The 14,532-nt window shown below is 41.3% G+C and overlaps 1 long non-coding RNA gene across 1 annotated transcript; it reads right to left on the reverse strand.

The window, feature by feature from the left end:
- Positions 1 to 1,130: 1,130 nt before the first annotated feature.
- Positions 1,131 to 14,093, reverse strand: LOC107148452. Its single transcript, XR_001504267.2, has 4 exons — positions 13,834 to 14,093; positions 12,388 to 12,532; positions 6,066 to 6,107; positions 1,131 to 4,783 (listed from the first exon to the last, which is right to left on the reverse strand). It is a non-coding gene; the product is annotated as an uncharacterized LOC107148452 (long non-coding RNA).
- Between the last annotated feature and the right edge of the window lie 439 nt (positions 14,094 to 14,532).

Genomic DNA, 14,532 nt, shown 5'->3' on the forward strand with positions numbered 1-14,532 from the left:
AGTCCTGTTGCTATCAATGCTTATCTAACCAAAATTACCATCTAAATAAATACTATCTTTCTAAACACCAGTGAGATAAGTAATACAGGTGCACATGCAAAGCAGAATATTAATTGACCAAAAAAAAAAAAAACCCAAAACAATGTCAGAAGTTACATTGTTTTTAATTTCAGAGATTCGTTTAATAAAGCTTTTTTTTCATTTTTTTATTATTAATTGATTTTCTTGGTACTGGGGATTGAACCCAGGTGTGCTCTACCACTAGGCTACATTCCCCATGCCTCTCCCCCATGTTTTTGAGACTGGATTTCGCTGAGTTACCCAAGCTGCCCTGGAACATGCGACTCTCCTGCCTCAGCTTCCTGAGTTCCTGGCATGTGCTACTATGGCTGGTCAATCTTTTGTTTTCATCGAAGAATTTTTAAATTATGATTTCCCCCTAAATTCTCATAGCTTAGATTTACATTGTTTGAACAAGAGTCCTGTTTGAGACATGTGCAGTGGAGCACACCTATAATCCCAGCAGCTCGGGAGGCCAAAACAGGAGGATAGCAAGTTCAAAGCCAGCCTCAGCAAAATCGAGACACCAAGCAACTCAGTGAGACTCTGTCTCTCAACAAAATAGGGCTGGGGATGTAGCTCAGTGGTTGAGTGCCTCTGAGTTCAATTCCCGGTACCAAAAATAAAATCTTGTGGTGAAGTAGTTCTTTCACTTGGAGAAAGAACTTTCAGCCATGTAAATCACCTTTACTTTCGACTTGAGAAAGCAAACCATCACTCACAAGAAAAGGATTTCAAGCAAAGTGAGAATCCTGAGAGCTTCCTTTCAATGAAAAGACGCAGTAGGGAGGAAGGGCAAGGAGCCTTACTGACCAAAAGAAAATGGAAATAAGGCATCTCTCTAAGAGCCTAGCAGCTGGCCAAAATTTAATTCTGGTTTCTAGACCATATTGCATATAGTAGGATTGTGTTCTTTTTTTTTTGGCACTGGGGTTTGAACCCAGGGGCACTTAACCACTGAGCCACATCCCAGCCCTTTATATTTTTTATTTTGAAACAGGGTCTCACTAAGTTGCTTAGGATCTCGCTAAATTGCTGAAGTTGGCTTCAAACTTAAGATCCTCCCGCCTCAGCCTCTAGAGTTGCTGGGATTAAGGCATGAGCCACTGTGATAGAAAGAACAAGGACTCGGGCAAATAAATTTTTAAATTATTATTTATTATTATTTTTAATATTGGGAATTGAACCAATGGTGCTTCTACCACTGAGTTAAATCCCCAGTCCTTTTTATATGTTAATTTGAGACAGGGTCTTGCTAAATTCCCCAGAATGTCCTCAAACTTGGGATCCGCCTGCCTCAGCCTTCTGAGTTGCTAGAATCACAAGCATGCACCAGTGTGCCTGGCTGGCAGATAGATTTGTTGTATATGATGAAAAAGAGAACCACACATTTACTGGTGGTCAGATGTGAGAAATTGAAGCTTTGAACATTGTCACTTCTGTAGGCATGCTGCAATAATTGTGTCCTACAAAAACAGAGTCATGTTTGATCTTTGGAGGTTTTCATTAGCTTCAAAAATGGTAATGCAAATATTTTGATACCTGATTTTATTTTAAAGATATTGGCAATCAAAGAAAGATATTCAATTTGCTAAATTATAGCATGAATTTGAAAGACAGGGAAATGTTTTTTGTTATTTTGAGTCTTTCTAATTCAGAATCAGCATGAATTTCCATTTATGGGGTAGAATAGATCCCTCTATCACATGAAACCAGCCAAAGCCAAATCAGTCTCCTGTTACTGCATAAATTTAAAGTCTGCATGAACTGACTGATATCAATTAAAATAAAGAAATCTGGCTGCCATTTTATTAAGCACCTTATTTAATCTCCATGTCCTGTGTCTACTCTCTTTTTCAATATCACTGTCCTTGTCCATATTCAAAGTCAGAGTGATGTAGAATCTATTTGGGGCTCTTCCTAATTTGATGAAGATAGTACTCTGCTGTAGGCTAACCTCCCAGACTTGAGTAAATAGCTGAGGTCTCAAATCCACACAGGACTTTTTTCTTTTTCTTTTCTTTTGCGTTTATTTCTTTTTTTCCCCACAATTTTCTTTTTAATATATTTTTTTCTTTAAACACCTAAAACTGTGGGCAAATTAAAGGAAGAGGTCAAAGAAACGAGCATTTAAAGTGGGTGATATAAAACACCCTTGCAGAAAGGTAGTGAAATATCTTTTAAGAGTTGTGGTTTTCAGGCTTTTGGACTGAGATGCACTTAAGCAAGGGCAAAGATCCCTTTGGGCAGCAGGTATAGCTCTGTTAACCCATGTGAGGCTCTGGGTTCCATCCCCAGGCGAATAAAAAGATCCCATAGTCCAGGAATATCAATCAGTCATTTCTCTTGGAATATCAAAGTAGCTAAAAACAAGGAAGGATGCCCTCCCCAAGCCCTCAGTTGCGTTAAGGCATGATTATTAATCCACGGCTTTAGAAATAGGGATGTGGAAAATTCACTTATGGACTTTGATGCATACCTTACATTTAGCTATGGGAAATTTATTGCTCAAAATTTTTATTTACACTAATGGTGACCAGACCACAGCTTTGGACAGACGAAGGGTTTAAACTAAGTTTACTTCATTTTGTAGAATCGTGATACAAGCCATCAATAAAAGGCGCCTTGGGTCCCTTTCTGTTTGTAGACAGTAAATTTAAATCCTTTGTCCCCGCAGACCAGCTCAAAGGCAGTAACCTTGGCTACAGTTGCCACACAAGAAAATACACTCTCCAGATTCCCACTTCTATATTCAGTTTTTAAAAACTGGTTATGTTGAAAGGGGAAAAGAAAAGGAAAAAAAAAAAAACAATTTTACTTTGCCTCGGTTATTGACACGGAAAAGCACTGCTCAGCCTGTTCGAAGGGGGAAACAATGAGTCATTCATGCTGTCGGCCCAGGTGGTGCATGAATTCCAGACAGAGGCGGCTGAGTTTAACCCCTGAAGGCCTCTCCCAGCAGAGCCGCAGTGCGCCTGCCGCGGGCTTCCAACTCCCGCCCGGGGAAGCGGGCGGCCGGGAGCAGCCAGGGGCTGGGGAAGGAGTGCGGAGCCCTGTAACCAAGGCGTACCTCTGTAGTGCCAGTCCCCGGAGGCCTCGGGGCTGTTTGTCACCATGTGATTGGCTCAGGAGAGGGGTGGAGAAATGAAAACACTGTGTCCAGGATATATTTAGTTGAAGTGCAGCTGGCAAAGCGCTTAAACAAGGGAGCTTTTGTCCTTATGCCGAAGTGCTTTTTTTTAACTCCGCCAGGGTGAGAAACTTAAGCCACGTATTGGAGTGGGTTTTTTTTTTTTTTTCCTCTCCTGGTAGATTTCCTTATTCTGAAAATGTAGAATTTTCTGGGGTGTGTTGTATAAAAGGAAACTGAGCAACTTTAACCCAGAACTGACACACACACACAAATTTAAAGCACAAGCCTTGGTTGGGAGACACAGTTGAGAAATTCCAATGATTTCTTAACTCACTAGAAGTTTGCATTTCGGCAATTAATTTTCTCTTGGTTCAAGCTGGAAATTGGGTATTTTCGAACGTCTGTACCTGAACTAATTTATGAAGTTAAAAACATAATTAAGTTTTATAAGCTGACAGAACCCCGTTTCACTTGAGTTGATTCACATTCTCCAGTAATGACAGATTTACTTCTGCGCTGATGAGCCCAGCTTCTTCGCCACAGATTACTGATGAGCCATGTAATGGCTCCTGTTCACGTCCTCCTGAGAAAACGGCTGGGAACTGCCACCTTGCTGCAAGGCTTTAAGACCAACATGTAAATGCTGTAGATTAGAGGCACATTGTCTATTATGAAGAAGTAATGTGGGAACTATTTTACATGAAAATCCCATTTGCAGTTATCAACCAAGGGCAGGGACTTCTAGACAAGAAGCTCGTGCTTTTGGTGATACTGGGAAACTAGACTACATTAGTATTCTTAGAAGAAACAAAACCAATAGGACGTATAAATTTCTATAAAGAGATTTATTTTCTGGAATTGACTTGTGATTGTGAAAAGTAACAAGTCCAAAATTTCCTGGGTATGCTAGCCGGCTAGAGACCCAGAAAAGAGCCAGTGTTGTCCTTCAAGCCCAAAAGACTTGTGCTGGTGGAATGCCTGAATTTCCCTCTGGCCTGGGGTGGGGGTGGGGGTGTTGTTCTATTTAGGCCTTTAAGTGATTGCATGAAGCTGACCCACATTATAAAGGGTAGTCTGCTTTACTACATAGTTCACCAATTTAAATGTTAGTGTCATCCAAAAACATCTTCACAGACACAATCAGGATAATGTTTGACCCAATATATAGACACTGTGGTCCAACACACAAAATTAATCATAACACAGACTAACAAACCTGTTTTGAAAAATGTGCTAGTCAAACAATAGGATTGCTTATAAGGTTGAAGACATTGTGATGATTTAAAAATGGGTAACACATGATCCCTGCCTTCAGAGATCTCTCTCCTGCCCCCTGCCCGCATCTTTCCATTCCTCTTGCTCCTTTCTGTGGAATCCTGCCTAGCAAACCCAGGCACTGTGCTGTGAAGAAGCCCTGGTCACATGAAACATCCATATACGGGTATTTCAGATGATGGCCCCCAGCCAACACCAACATCAATTTACTAGTCCTGTGAATGAACAGCCTCTGACAATTCCTCCAGCTTCACAGTCTTCCAGCTCTGCCCAGATGTGGCGGAGACTACCTTCTACTGTGCCCTGTCTCAACTTCTGACCCACAGAAACCATAAGAGATGAAAGAAAGAAATTAGTTGTATTTTAAGCCATTAAATACTCTTAAAGCACAATTCATGACAAATATAATACAATCATGGTCAACTTGACAAGAAACTACAAAACTGCTTCCAAAACAATTTTACCATTTTGCCCTTCTACCAACAGTCTTTGAGGATTCTAGATGTTTCACTCTACTAACACTTTGTATTGCCAATTCGTTCACATTTTAGCCTTTCTAGTAAATGTGGATTTGGTTCTCATTTGTATTTTCCTGATGACACCACACCTAAACTTTTTTTTTTTTTTGATGCCAAGGACTGAACTCAGGAGCACTTAATCACTGAGGCACATCCCCACTCCTTTTTTGTATTTTATTTAGAGACAGGGTCACACTGAGTTTCTTAGGAACTCAGTAAGTCGCTGAGGCTGGTTTTGAACTCTCAGTCCTCCTGCCTCAGCGTCCTGAGCCACTGGGACAACAGGCATGCAACACAGCACCAGGCCAGCCACACCTAACCTTTAATCAGAAATATAATTTCTCGCCAGGTGCGGTGGTACATGCCTGTACTCCCGGAGACTTGAAAGGCTGATGCAGGAGGATTGAGGGCCCAAAGCCAGCCTCAGCAAAAAGTGAGGTACTAAGCAACTCATTGACACCTTGTTTCTAAATAAAATACAAAATAGGGCTGGGGATGTGGCTCAGTGGCTGAGTGCCTCTGAGTTCAATCCCCAATACCCCCTCCCCCACCAAAAAAAAAAGAAATATAATTTCTCAACTTAGAAACTAGTCTTATTTACCATAATATTTCCTAGTCACATTTCATAAATTCCTGCTCCTAATATTAGAAAGTTTGAACTTATACTTACCATTTATTATAGCATAATTACTACTCAAATGAATCTGAAAGTATTGTTCATATTATCCATGTCATGATTTGGCAAGTTAGTTTGCAAGCCTCTGAAAGAGAGGAATAGAATCTGTCTATTCACAGATATGGGAATCGTATGTGTGTGTGGTACTGGGGATAGAAAACAGGGTTGCACATGTTAAGCAAGTGCTCTAGCACTTTTGATTTTATTTTAAGATAGGATCTTGATGAATTGCCCAGACTTGGCCTCGCCTTGGAATCCTTCTCAGTCTTCCAAATTGCTGGGATCAGTTGTGGGAATCTTAATTGTAACCACACCATCACCTATTGTTAATTAGCATTACTGTTATTACTGTTTATTGAGAAAAATTGTTTTCCATGCAGTTTACATACATAAGGTTACTTACCACAACAGTGCCAAAGTACATTTTATTGTCCTCAACATATTCCTAAGGAAGAGAGAAGATTTTTGGTTTAGGAAACTTGGCTATGACCCCTGAGCTGACTTTGAACTCCAAACCAGGTTTTTCTTCACTTCTTTCTAATTTTATGCCACAATGCAAGAAAATAATTTTGTGGGAAGTAAACAGTGGAAAATATTCTAGATTGCAAGTTGGGAGACTTACAAGGTTTTGTTTCTGACTTTGCCACTAGTCAACATTTCCCTTGTGAGCAAATCTCTCTCTAGACCACATTTTTCATCATTAAAAATAAAAGGTTGGGTTAAGGCCTTATGCCACTCAAAATTGCTATGTGCCCGGCACTGCTCTAAGCATTTAACGAGTATTAACTTGTTTACGTCTCATAAATGCCCTATGATATAGGGACTATTGCTTTTACAGATGAATAACCTGAGGCACAGACTAAGTAATTTTCCCAAAGTCACAAAACTAGTAAAATGGTAGAGTCGTGAGTTAAATGCAGGCAGTCTGGATCCAGAATCCATGATGTTATTAAACGAGGCAACACTTATTGAAAGCTAAATTTTAACAATGACCATATGACCTTAGTAGCATTAATCTCTTCTTATCCCCATCCATCCCTCCTTCTTTCCAGACACAGTCTTGCTAAGTTGCCCAGGCTGGTCTTGAATTTGGAGTCCTTTTGCCTCAACCTCCCTAGGCTCAGGAATTACAAGCTTCCTTCTGCACTCAGCTAGAAAATTTATCGTGTCCCAACACTCACATAGAGGTAATGGTAGAGCCAGTATGGAAATCCCAGGCAGCTTGGCATCGAAGTCTAGAGCCTAACGTTCCCAAGAGCCAGAGTCCTGGGAGACAATAGGGCATTAACCCCCAGGGAAACACCTGAAAACATCACACTATGAATGTGACCAAAACTTCCACTGCAAACTCCAATCTGGCTGTATTTCACTCTTTCTTTTTCTCCCTTCTTACCAAACCAGATGTCTGAAATTCTGAGCGCTGCAAATGTCCAAGGGAAGCTGCTGCAGGTACTGGTAGTAGTAGTGGAGATTCAGAGCAAGAGAGGACAAAGTTCCAGCATAGACCTGTGCATGCTGGTGGGATGTCCCCAGCACACCCCACTCCCTGACAGGAGCTGATCTCCACCCTCCTTACCCAGTGTTGGATTAATTACTTGGGACTTATATCTCACACAGAACAGTGACCTTGGTAGACCTGAACACACATATAGTTTCATGCCGTTTGCACTCAGTCTAGTTTTGTTTCTACTTTTTACAAATAATTTATTTTTTAAAATATAGAAAGCATGCACATGAAAAGATGTTTAAAAAGCACAGAAAGTGGAAAGTATCCAACCAATATGATCTTACCCCTGACTCAGTCCCCTTCTCCTGAACCAACCTGTTTCTTGTGCATTCAGCCAAAGATAGTCTTGCATCTATAACTACACACACACACACACACACACATTCAACCACACAGATAGGCACATACTACAGATTACCCACTGCTGTTATGATCTCTTTTTATTTCTAATTAACAGTATAGCCTGGAGATTATTTCTTATCAATACTTAAAGCACCTAGGTTTTTCTTCCTTTAAAAAAAAAATACCCAGGGCCTTAAGCATACTAGACAATACTCTACCACTGAGTTTTACCTCCAACCCTCTTCCTTTCCCATTTCCTTTTTTTTTTTTTAAGGGGCCCGCACAGTTTTCTGTTGTAGAAATGTGCTGTAATTGATCTAACCAGTTCCCTCTGATTGCCATTTTTATATTTCAATTCTGAAGCTCCAAAAAGCCATGCATATGTCTTTATTGCAGTGCCCTGTAAACCCCTTGGAAATCTCTTATTTCATGTGTGTTGGCAGAGAGAGGCTAGTTTATGGCATACCCTCCCCCAGCCATCAAGGCACATGTTACTGCGGGTGTTTCCTGTTAGGGCTGTAGTCAGAAAAGAATTCGTAGGATTAGTGGAGATACAGCTCAGAAAAAAACATCCAGAAGCAGCTTAACTGATTGACACCAGCAGCAGTGACTACACAGCGAGCTTTTCCACCATCTCTGGCCAAAGGTGCTACTATCATCTTTTCCAGAAAGGTCTTCAGTCCCTGGGTACAAGACTGGTTCTGCAACTCTTGTGGCTGGAGGCCCAGCTTTATGATCCAGAGCAGTGTGTGGGGATGGCTGGTGTTCTCTGAGGTACCTGCCTATGGCTGTTTCTTGTGTGCAAAAGCTTGGGCAACTTAATTCAGTTCAGTTCTCACGTTCTCTCACTGACATCAAAGCTTCTGGTGAGGGTAGCAGTTCCTCCCAGAAAACCCCAGAGCCTGCTTCTGCCTGGCTTTGTCTGAAGAAGCCTTGCTTGATTGCCAGCCCTGGGCGAACCTCTCGGTGATTTTTTCCCCTTCCAAATGAAACACTGAGAACCTGCCTCCCTGCACCCCCTCAACATAAATGCTCTCTGCCATGATGGAGGAAAAAATATTTTTATATTGAAGCTACTCAATACAAAAGCTACCTGAAAATGACAGATATAAAGTCATTGGTTCTGGGCATGCTAGCGTCCAATTAGAACATACAGGAAAGTTGAAAGAATCATTCAGTAAACACCCATCAATCCACCACTTAGATTCCACAATGAAAATTTTGCTAGATTTGCTTCCTTCATAACAAATCCTTCCATCGATCCAAGCCATTGATTTCTTTAGGCTTTTTAAAAAGCCTGGCTTACATATTCAATTCACTTGCTTTCAAAACTTCAGAATTTAACACCTGTTTAATAACACAGAATGAAGCATAATGTGGTGGCCATGCCTGTAATCCCAGCAACTCACGTTGCTGAGGCAGAAGGATTGCAAGTTCCAGGCCAGTCAAAGCAATAGAGGGAGACTCTGTCTCTAAATAAATCAGTAAACAAACCAATAAATAAATAGAGCTGGGGATGTAGCTCAGTGGTAGAGTGCCCCTGGGTTTGATCCCTAGTACCAATAAATAAATAAATGCAGAATGAATATTGAATTCTATTCCAATTTAAGCAAAAAAAGGAGATAAAAGTTAGAGATAAGTGGAGAGGGAGAATGTGGCTGTGGATAGGAAAACAGAGGATCAGAGAAGTGAAAGGGGCCAAAAAATGGAGAAAAGGGTGTGAAGACACAGGAAAAGAGTGTGCAGGTGAGTGTGGGTTGGGTTGGTGGTGTGGGTTTTGTACCCCAGCGGCTGCTGCTTCACAGTTAAGATGGCTCAAACCACCTCCCAGCACTGAGCATAGCTCTTGTTATGTCCTCCCCAGCTGCATCTGCTCTGGGACTTCTTGAGGAACAAGCTTTCATATGAAGGGTTCCTGACCAGAGTTGCAGCTCCATAGGCAGCTTTGAAATGGAGGAGATCTGGAATCAGAAACAATACCAGCTTTGAACCCTCCTTCTAGTGTTTAACTTCTCTGAGCTTCTGTGTTCTCATCCATAAAATGAGCATATTAAAAATGTATTATTCATAGGATTGTTAAGTGAGACCAGTGCATATATGTAATAATGCATGATGTGTGTTGAATGCCAGCTGCTTGTCGGGCATTGAGCTTAATGGCACCCTTCGAGCAAAGAGAGTTCCTTCACACAAGGCAGAAGACAACTGCTCAAAGCAGCTGTCTACAGAGACTTTATCAAACGTCAGAAGGGTGGAGAGGAAGTGCATATTATTATTGGCCTCATTTTAGAAGTGTGGAGAGTAAGACTCAGGGTCATGAAGTCCTCCTTTTTAAAAAAAAATTATTTATTTATTTTTTGGTGTCCAGGATTGAACACATGGTACTTAAACACTGAGCTGCATCCTCAGTCCTTTTTATTTAATTTTGAATTTTTTTTTTAATTTTGGGAAATAGGAATTGAACTCAGGGGCACTTTACCACTGAGTCACATCTACAGCCCTATTTTCTATTTTATTTAGAGTTGTTTAGCGCCGTGCTTTTGCTGAAGCTAGCTTTGAATTCATGATCCTCCTGCTTCAGCCTCCCGAGTGCTGGAATTACAGGCATGTGCCACTGTGCAGGCTCATGAAGTCCCTTCTGCAGGTGGCCCTACAGGTACTGATGAAGCCAGGCCAGGCCCTCCTGGCTGCAAAGCCCACACACTAGGCTGCTGTTAGCACTGTGCCTGCTACTAAACCTATAAAATGTGGCCAATCAGGCCTACCTCAGAGGGTTCTTGAAAGAGCAAAGTGAGGCCACTTCTATAATGTGCAACTACCTACCAGTCCCTTTAAAGTGTTTGTCAATGAATGAGCTGATATCAACGAACAACTCAAATACTTGCCATGTTTCTCAGCTGCTTCCCTTTGTTGGTGGTTAGGGGTACTGAGGATTGAATTCAGGGGTACATTATCACTGAGCTCCACCTCCATCTCCCGACTCTATTTGGGATCTCACTAAATTGCTTAGGGCCTTGTTAAATTGTGAATGCTGGCCTGAAACTTATGATCCTCCTGCCTCAGCCTCCAGTGTCAGTGGGATTGGGATTACAAACTTGCATTACCCCATTGGGTTTCAGCTGGTTTTCTCTGATCTTTCATTCTTTAGAGGTTCTTTGGATGGGAAATTCACGTGAAAAATCTTAATCCTGCACTATATCAATGTCAGATTTAACAAACAGATTGTCAATGAGTTGGTATTTGTGTTCTGACTGTTTATATTATAGCAATATTGAACCTATTACTTTTTGGCCTCTGGTCAAACAACAGGGCTGCAGATTATAAATACCAGGCTCAGGGCAAGCCCTTCCTTTTCCTTCCTGTTCCAACCTAGCATTGGACTTCTCCAATTTTGCAAGGACAACATAATGCCAGGACTTCCCCAGAACACAGAACAGGAGCCTCTGCATTCTCCCACCTTTGATCAAATCTCTCTGCAAACCGGTTCCACAGCTTGCTTTGAGTAGTTGCTTTCTGCCTTGTGTGATGGAACTCCCTTTCCAAAGTTGAAAATAGTAGTCCTCCGGATTGATCCCTCCTGCAGTGCAGGTTTCTGGAGGCGGATGGGGTGATGGTCACACTACACTGACAATGTATTTTATGCCATCAGCATTAAAAATTGTTAAAATGGTAGGTTTTATGTGTATTTTATTGTGATTAAAATTAATGAATGAATCTTAGAATCAGCAATATAACGATGATTTTGTCTCATTTCTGTCTTAGCTGGTTAAGGGGACACTATATTTTTTCAATTTTAATAAGATGCAGAAAAGGGAGCTAGGAAAGGGGCTCACCAAGGCAATGGACAAAGTTCAGGCCTTCAAGCCACTAATTAAGGGCCTTTAGTTGCCACAGTGGTGGAAAGGTGGTTCCAGCAGAGTCCCTGACTGTCTTTCCCTGGGGTGAGATAACGAGATGACCCAAGAGCTTGGGAGACCAACTTATGATGCCTAGTTGAGGAGCCTTAGGATTGAAGAGCATTTGGAATTGCAGTAGCACCTGGGAGAGTTTGGGCCCCTAGTACTCTTCAAAAAAAAAAAAACCAAGGAGCTTGACACTGTATTGGAGTCCACATCTTGGCTTCTTCTAGCTCTAACATCCTAATCAGAACCCGACAAAACAAAACAAAGCCTTCAACACATAAACTTCTGCTTTTAGACAAGACCATATTAAGCCCATTTATCAATTCCAAGGGACATGTGATGTCTTGGGAGAAAGACTCAGAGAGCAGAAAACTCTAAGGTTTATAATTCACCTCTGGCTGTTGACACTCACACTGTGCTGGAAATTATTACCATTCCTCTCTTTCTTTCCCCTCCCTTTATTTTGCAATGATTTAAAATATCAGCAAGTCCCTATAGCCTAATTCCTTTGTTTGTGTGGTACTCAGGATGGAACCCAGGGGCACTCTACCACTGAGCTATATCCCTGGACCTTTATATTTTTTATTTTGAGACAGGGTCTCCATAACGGTTGGCCTGGTTGGCCTGGAACTTGCAATCCTTTTGCCTCAACCTCCAGAGTTGCTGTGATTGCAGGCATGTGCCACCATGTCCAGCTCCTGTGGTCTTAATTTTTGTATCAGGGAATACTAAAATCTCTTTTCAGCTACTTATTTCCAAGATAAACTAACCCCATTAAAAATGGGAGGGGGGAGTTTCAGCATGTCAGTTACAACCAGATACGATTTCCATTCCTATGTGTTCAGGACTGATGCAAAGGTGTTCAAAGCTTTTCATGCCCTTCATTATCTCTTTCCCAGAGGTGAAATTTAACTTAATGTTACAGCTACAGTTCTGCAAGTTATGTCCCATATACTGATTTCTCTTCACACACTTACCTGGCCATGGCTAACAGGTGTCCTCTTTACTGACTGCCGAACATTTGCACAGGCAACATGGTGGGGTGGCTATCGTGCTCCAAGAGGATGGGGGTTCTAGTCTGACCCTATCCTTCATAGTAATGTGACCTTGTGCCTCCTTCATCTGTAAAATGGAAGTACCTGGGTTTTTGTTGTTTGTTTGTTTGTTTTGTGGTTCTGGGGGTTGAACTCAGGGCTTTGTGCATACGAAGCAAGCACTCTACAAACTGAGCTATATCCCCAGCCCCTTCATCTGTAAAATGGGGATAAAAATACCACTTTGAGGTTGCAGAAGAGAGCAGATGAGATAAAGTTTATGACTCGTATCTCCTACCTATTAATGAAGCTGGATTTTTTTTTTTAATGTTTGCCAGTTGTTTACTTATCCTGTTCTTCAGAATTCTATGGTAGAAACTTTTGCATAGTTATCTGTTGGGGGTTTTCTTATTGGATGTTATGATCTCTTTAGGTATTAAGATGATTGATTCTATTCCATATTGCTAATAAATAGACCCCCTAATCTGATGCATGTCTTTTGAATTTTGATTTAATTAGCTTATTTTTTGCCCAGATGTTTTACATTTTTATCTGTTCCCCCATCCATTGAGTCATCCATAATTCATTTCATTGCCTATGTAAGGCTAGAATAACCTACTTATTATATCCTTTCAAAGCTGTGCATAAATGGAAGGGAAGTCCACCTTATGCTTACAGCTTGTTGATAGGAGTTTTCTAAGTGTTTATTTGTAGAGATAGGTTGGATCTGGGCTATGTAGCTTTGAAGGGTGCTGGGGTTGAACCCAGGGTATCATGCATGATAAGCACCCACTATACCACTAAGCTACACCTCGAGCCCTGAACTCTGCAGCTTTAAGAAATATCTTAGACATCCTTCTTAGGTCTTTGCCTTACCAGTAAAATCTCTAAGTGGGACACAAACCTGGAGTTGTCAAATGCCATTTTCTTTCTCTTTTCCTTGCAACCCAGAGTGGAAAATTGATTCTGTTTCTAAACTCTCAATGAGTTAATTGCTAATCCCTTATTCAAACAACTAATCCTGTTATCTTGATCACTATTAAGAATGAATCTGCTGGATGTGGTGGAGCACACCTGTAATCCCAGTTGCTTGGGAGGCTGACGCAGGAGGATCACAAGTTTGAGGCCAGCCTCAGCAACTTAGCAAACCCTGTCTTGAAAAAAAAAAAAATGCTGGAATGTGGGAATGTAGCTCAGTGGTAGAGGATCTCTAGGTTCAATCCCCAGTACCAGAGAGAGAGAGAGAGAGAGAGAGAGAGAGGAAGAGAATGAATCTGATTATATAAGTCACAGTTCTTTAGATAAAAATAGACAATAGTTTATATTTCATAATCTATCGCTTGAAAGAGGAGGGGAAGGAGGGAGAAATATTTTAAGAAATTGGCTCACGTGATTGTGGGGGCTGGTTAGTTAAAAATGTATACGGCAGGATGAAAGCTCAGGCAAGGTTTCCATGTTAATACTGCAGGAAAATTCCTCCATTTCCAGGAAACCTGTTTTTTGCTCTTAAAGTCTTCAACTGGTTCCGTGAAGCGATACTGAGGGTAATCTTTACTTGAAGTCAACTGGTCATAATTATTCACAACACCAATCAAATGCCTTCACAGCAACATCTAACTGGTGTTTGACCAAACAAGTGGGATCAGAGTCCAGCCACGTGGACATGAAATTAGCCTTTACACTGATTCCCCCACTGGACTGACATTCTTTCCTCATCACACATTTAAGAGGCCACCTTAGTTTTCTTTTCCTTTAAACACCTCTCTCATCCTGTGCTCACATGACCCTGAGAGCTTGTCTGTGTGTAGGAATTCTACTGGGTTCTAGTAAATATGTTGTGATATGTTGATAGCATATGTTGGTGAGCAGTCACTGCCAGAATGTTTCTGTATCTGGTTCGCTGGCTGTACAGATGCATTGCTCCAAAAGTTGGAATGCAGAAAATTTCCTTCTGAGAATGAGGAACACATTATGTATGGCTTTAATGATATGTTTATTGGAGTTTCAGATGTGATAGGAGGAACTGTTAAATGTGTGGTTAAGCAGCCATTGCCTGGGGGGGGGTTCGAAGGCCTGGGCTAAAACCGG

Source organism: Marmota marmota, unplaced genomic scaffold (assembly GCF_001458135.2).
Source record: "Marmota marmota marmota unplaced genomic scaffold, marMar, whole genome shotgun sequence".
NCBI lineage: Eukaryota > Metazoa > Chordata > Mammalia > Rodentia > Sciuridae > Marmota > Marmota marmota.